General features: G+C 39.8%; 1 pseudogene; it reads left to right on the top strand.

Annotated features, from left to right (window-relative positions):
• Positions 1–590: 590 nt before the first annotated feature.
• Positions 591–4,544, top strand: LOC110331212 (annotated as a pseudogene).
• Positions 4,545–6,298: the final 1,754 nt, after the last annotated feature.

Genomic DNA, 6,298 nt, shown 5'->3' on the forward strand with positions numbered 1-6,298 from the left:
GACTTTCTCAAGTGGGAGATAGGCTTGAGTTCATTGGCACAGAAAAAGATTATCTGAAGAAGCGCCTATAGGTATGAATGTCATNTGTTACTAATGGGACCTAATGAAACTGAAAAAGCTGTCCAGCAAAGGACAGGATATTATATCCCTGGAAGTCCTGCTCTTTTCTAAAGGAAAACACAGGAGGAGCGGATGGAGGTTGGAAGCAGGCACTGAGAGGTGTGGAGGGAGGGAGACTGAAGTTGGAATGTACTGTATGAGAGAAGAATATTTTTAAAAGGTAAAACATGAATGGCTGACAAACCCTTAAAAATGTTCAACATTCTTAGCCTCAGGGAGATTCAGACTGAAGCTACTTTTAGATTGCACCTTATCCCTCTAAGCTTTAGAAAGACCCTGAAATTGACCAGTTAATATGAGGCTTACATTGCGCACCAAATGCCTTCCTGCTAATATTAGGAAAATGACAAGTGTGACTACTGTATTGATTTCTTTACACACTGCTGGTGAAGAATACCTTACAAAAGCAACAATGAAAAAAAAAGACTCATTTGTCTCACAGGTTGAGGGTCTAGACCATCATGACATCGATGTGGCACGAACTTAGAGCACTTGGTCCACTGCTTCGGCAGTCCAGAAGTAAGCAAAGAAGGATGCCAGGGTTCAGGCTGCTCTGACAATGAGGGTAAGTTTTCATACTCCAGTTCATCTCATGTAGAATTAAAAATTCCTTGGCAAATGGATGGATCTGGAGGGTATCATCCTGAGTGAGGTAACCCAATCACCAAAGAACTCACATGATATGCACTCACTAATAAGTGGATATTAGCCCAGAAACCTAGAATACCCAAGATACAATTTGTAAAACACATGAAACTCAAGAAGAATGAAGACCAAAATGTGGACACTTCGCCCCTTCTTAGAATTGGGAATAAAACTCCCATGGAAGGAATTACAGAGACAAAGTTTTGAGCTGAGACAAAAGGATGGACCATCCAGAAACTGCCCCACCCAGGGGTCCATCCCATAATAAGCCACCAAACCCAGACACTATTGCATACACCATCAAGATTTTGCTGGAAGGACCCTGATATAGCTGTCTCTTGTGAGGCTATGCCAGTGCCTGGCAAACACAGAAGTGGATGCTCACAGTCAGCTATCAGATGGAACACAGGGTCCCCAATGGAGGAGCTAGNCAAAGTACTCAAGGAGCTGAAGGGGTAAGCAACCCTATAGGTGGAACAACAATATGAACTAACCAGCACCCCCAGAGCTCGTGTCTCTAGCTGCATATGTAGCAGAAGATGGCCTAGTCGGCCATCATTGGGAAGAGAGGCTCCTTGGTCTTGCAAACTTTATATGCTCCAGTACAGGGGCAAACCAGGGCCAAGAAGTGGGAGTGGGTGGGTAGGGGAGCAGGAAGGGGAGGGTATAGGCGACTTTGGGGATAGCCTTTGAAATGTAAATGAAGTAAATAGCTAATAAAAATTGGAAGAAAAAAATCAAGCAGTATTGAAAAGTAATGGACACATGAGTTTACAGAACAAAAAGTTCCAGAAATAGAACCATACCAAGTGGTCATCTGATTTTTTCCTAATAAAATTGGAAAAGCATCCAATGGAAATGTGACTATCTTCCTCACCAGTGAGGCTGGTAAATATCATGGTGCTGTAATCAACCCAGCTTAACCATAGTCTGTAAATCAGCTTATGTCTATCTGAATTAGTTTAACTAATACTTTACTTAAAACATTATTGATGTATTGACACTGAATTGATCTGGAGTTGGGGAGGTGGCAGTTAGGAGTACTTTCTGCTCTTGCAGAGGACATGGATTCAGTTCCCAACATCCACAGGGAGGCTCAAAATCACCCATAACTCCAGTCCCAGGACATCTGACACCCTCTTCTGGCCTCTGTGGGCACCAGTAGCACACTTAGTGTACACACATACTTGCAGGCAAACAATGATGTACACAATATAAAAATAAGCATGTGTAAAAAACCAGATTGATCTATATGTTTTTGTTTCTAATATCCTTAGTTTATTTCTCACTGAGCTTACAAAGACTCAAATCAGTATATTCAGTAACTTTCTCTGTCCGCTCTCTACATTAGTTAGAGATAGGATAGATATACTTGTTTAATGGAATTGACTAGAGTTGATCTGTTAGTTTGGTTGGGATTGGTCTTTAGAATAAGAGATGCTCAATTACCAAACAGATTGGTTTTGTATTTTATTGTAAAAGGAGATAAGGTTCTGATGCATGGGACACCACGAATAAACGTTAAATGCACCAAGCTGTGTACAATAAGCTGCTCTTCAAGCAACAAAGATTCTTTGACTCCACGTATAGAAAGAAATGCTTAGAGCTGTGGGACTCATAGAGCTACAGACTGGCAGTGTACTCTGCAGAGGAGAGGGGAAGGAAATAATTGGAATTTAATGTACTCAATTTTGAAAGATGAAAATCTTCTAAAGATATATAGTAGCATAATAATATGACTGTACTTTATGTGATCATGCCATATACTGAAAATATTTGTTGCTAAATTTTGTTATCTGTGGTTTATCACAACTGAAATGAAAAATTAGTATGCTAAGAATGCAAAAAGGTTTAGCATAGTTGTCACTGTTAAAAGTTACAAACTATATCATTGTTAAACGTTACAAACTATTTTTGAAGAAAATGAAATCCTGGCAGAATGTGAATGAATGCAGAAACCAGGCACTTTCATGAGTGTGATGATGCCACACTGAAACTCCACACTAATTCTAATTACTCTTCTATATAATTGCATTAAAATACCAACAGAGAGTTTCAATAGACATTTTGAAAACCCTAGTATTCTCCTAGAGAAGCAAAGAACCAAAAGAGTAAACAAAACTTTGGAAAAATATTTGGAGAGTTAAGCCACAAAATTGAACAGTATTATGCAAATCTACAATAATAGAGTTTTGTTAACATAGGAATAGATGGCAGATTACAGAATGGCAAAACAGAGAATCAATTATACCTCTGTTGAAATTTGAAATATGATAAAAATCAATCATTGGAGAAGACTGCACATCTAATAAATAATGCCAGAATGATAAATTAATCTGAAGATAAAAAATAATAAATTGAGTCAAGTTAAAATTGAGAAGCACAACACTAAAACTTTTGGAAGAACACAGAAAATATTCTTTTGATCTTATTTTGAAATGCATTTTTATCAAGAAGACAAAGTTTGCTATTATGTTCATGGACATTTATGAGCACATGCATACTACTTATGTATAAAATTAACATCAAGTTAGATTCTAGGTTACATTTACAATGCACATGATCAACAGATGATTGTTTTGAGGAATATAATGAGATTTTGTATTAGTTACTTTTTTGTTGCTGCAGCAAAATACTACTATCACGGAAACTTATAGAAGAATGGATTTATTTGGCCTTATGTTTCTAGAAGGATAAAAACATAATCAAGGTCAGGAAGCATGGAACCAAGCATCAGGGAGTTTGTAAAACCTGTTTTAAAAAAAATGAACTACATACGTACAACATATAATGCCACAGAATAGACACTACTATACCAAAAGAGTGGAAGAATAGTGCCGAAATGATGTTCTAAAGGAAGGCCAATACTCTACAATGTCTTTCTCCTCATCCTGCTGCAGGGCCATGCGTGATCTATCATGTAGTCAAGTATAACTGTGAAGGAGACCACCTCTTGACCATTACCAAAGACCCTTTCATGAATGTGTGGTGCTCTGTGATTGGGGAGAAGCTGGGCACCTACATGGTTCTTACCACGTAGTGTGTGGATACTGACGTGGATACCAATCATGTCCCACAGCCCAGCAGACAAGAGCTGTCAGCTCTGAGAGTGTAAGACAGGGAAACAGCTGGCTCTACTCAAGACCTACCAGCTGTCTGGAGCTGTGGTTTTGACTTTGTGGGCAACATCAACATGTTTTCCATGAGAAGCAGATGGGATACCAGAGTTTTGTAAGCTTCTTTGATCTACGAGATCCAAGCCAGATGGAGAGTGATATGAAGATACCCTGTAGTGATCCCAAGATCCCCAGAGCTGTTTGTGAACTCCTGAGGAAATAATTCATCTATCGCAGGCCATGAAAGTGGAGAGCTCAACCAATATAGTGCCAAGTCTGGAGAGGTGTTGGTGAATGTTAAGGGGTGCTCCTGGTAGATCAATGACATCTAGCTGTCTGGAGACATGGCCATGTTTGCCACAGCATACAAGGACAGCACAGCTTAGCTCTGACCCTGTGAGTTTTGAACATCAGAAGACTTAACTCCTGCCTTTTCTTCCAACTCTAACCATGTCATGCTAGGAGGTGGTCATTAAGTTATAGATATAACCACAACTTCCATCAGGACTGGCAAGTTTGAGGCTAGGTTCTTCCACTTGTTCTTTGAAGAGTCAAGGGCCACTCTGGACCCATCAACAACATTGTCTTCCTTCCTGATGCAAAAGCTACAGGAGCAGTGTCAAAGAGGGTTACATCTGTCTCAACTACTTCAATCCACAGTGAATCTGTGTGCCAGGCCTAAGAAGCCAGATTCCCATCCATACTAGGGAGACTTCTCACAGAAAGTTTTAGACTCATAGAAATAAATTAGTTTTTTAAAAAATACCAAAATGTAACAGGACAAATACCAAATTCCCTACATCCACATCCAATATCTGTTGCTTTCCATTCAAAGGGCTTAGATGACCTTGCCTTCTCAGCTTTAGTGCCTACAACATTCCTCTCAGTCTTGTGCTGGTTCTACTACCAACACACAGTTTTCCTCGGCTGATATCCCATGGATTTGGGATCTCCAACATTTTGGGATCTCCAATGTAACTCAGGCTAACCACACAGCTTTGTACAAAGGCCCCTTACAGTCTCTCTTGACCTCTGTGGGCCTTCACACAGGAACTCTCCTGCCACACACTGCCTGGCCTCAGCAGCTCTCTCAAATGGTAGAGGAATAATCCATGACTCTTTACTCCTGCATTCTTGCTTGATGCCATTAAAGCCAGCACCACATAGTGATACTGCTGGGTGTCGAGGAATTTAAATCTAGCAACATGGCTGCTCTGGCAAGGGATCATATCCAAAGATATGATCCTGCTGCAACGCAGACACGCCACACACCTGTAATCCCTCAGGCTGGAATAGAGACACGCCCTAGTACACATCTTTAATCTCTCTGATTGGAATATAGACATGCCATCTACTTCAGGGGCAGACAAAGTAATAAATCAGAGAAAGATTTGATGCAACGAGTCAAAGATAAGATATACCTAACTCTCATGAAAACAAACAGGAAACAGAGTCTACTTAAAGATCAGTGAGGGAGAGGGAATTCAATTCAATTCCATTCAGTTCAAAGCAGTTTAGCTCAGTTCAATTCAGAGCAGTTTAGTTCATGTCAGTCCAGTCCAGTCCAGTTCAATCCAGTCCAGTCCAGTTCAGTCCAGTTTAGTCCAGTTCAGGCTTAGGAAATTCTCAATCAAATAAGGACATCAAATTTTGCTTCTAAATATGATACATTGTCCTAGATCTCTTAGTCTTTCCACCTGTTTTATTGCTAATAATTCGGAGTTGCTAATGTTGGAGTTTATGTTCCAAAAGAGGAAATAATAGTAGCAACCATGTCCCTCCCAGGCCTCCTGTGCAGATCCTAACAGTCTAGTGTTTGGACTTACTGTTTCCAGATCATTTGAACTCTTGGTCATTCCAGGGATTACTTGACCACTGTCTTGTATTTTTTTATCCATCGTTTGGTCACAAAGTATATGTTCTTGTTCCTCTACACATTCACTGAAGTGTGTTGTTTTGCCACAGTTGCCAAAGGAATGGTGCACTCTCAAATGAGCCAAAGCAAACATTTCTTTTGAATTTATTATCTCAAGAATTTGCATTAGGTAAAGTAGGGAAGTAAACGGAGCAGCATGACAAAGACCAATGGTGACAACTTATGGAGAAGTGTAATAGTAATGTTATACAAACAGTACACTTTACACAGCTTTAGCTATTAACTTCAACGACTCAGCTCATTGAACCCTTTTCCCGTCCTTCATAATCGCACATAGTGCTTTGCAGTATTTACACTAACAGTATATAAAGTGAGACCCGGTAAGGTTACAATCTCTCAGTATGTCTTTTTCTTCAGTCATCGTAAGCTCTTCAAATAAAGAAACTTTTGCACTTAGCACTTTGACTGTAGCTTGGATCGTTAGATTTGGGTTCCTTTGGAATTACAGGCAGAATTTTCACATTTGTTCTAAATAAGACAC

Source organism: Mus pahari, chromosome 14 (assembly GCF_900095145.1).
Source record: "Mus pahari chromosome 14, PAHARI_EIJ_v1.1, whole genome shotgun sequence".
NCBI lineage: Eukaryota > Metazoa > Chordata > Mammalia > Rodentia > Muridae > Mus > Mus pahari.